The sequence below is a fragment of the Egretta garzetta genome, unplaced genomic scaffold (assembly GCF_000687185.1).
Source record: "Egretta garzetta isolate BGI_Z169 unplaced genomic scaffold, ASM68718v1 scaffold60, whole genome shotgun sequence".
NCBI classification, from domain to species: Eukaryota; Metazoa; Chordata; class Aves; order Pelecaniformes; family Ardeidae; genus Egretta; species Egretta garzetta.
The window spans coordinates 2,025,415-2,025,649 of record NW_009258269.1 but is presented as its reverse complement, the minus strand read 5'-3'; positions in this window follow the sequence as shown (position 1 = coordinate 2,025,649).

The window sequence follows — 235 nt, the reverse complement described above, 5'->3', positions numbered from 1 at the left end:
CCTACCTCCGGGGGGGGCTCTCCTGGGCTCCCAGACCGGCTTTGAGGCATAGCCCCAGGTCTTGGGGGAGCAGAAGGGAGCACTGCAACTTCAATAGCGCCAGAAAGCTGCCAGTTACCTCAGCACCACCACGAGTCACTGCCCCAAACACTTCATCAAACCAGGAGCCAGGTTCTAGCTCAATCATTCAACCCACCCGTTCATCCAACTCACCTTTTGAAAGTACAGAGGTAAA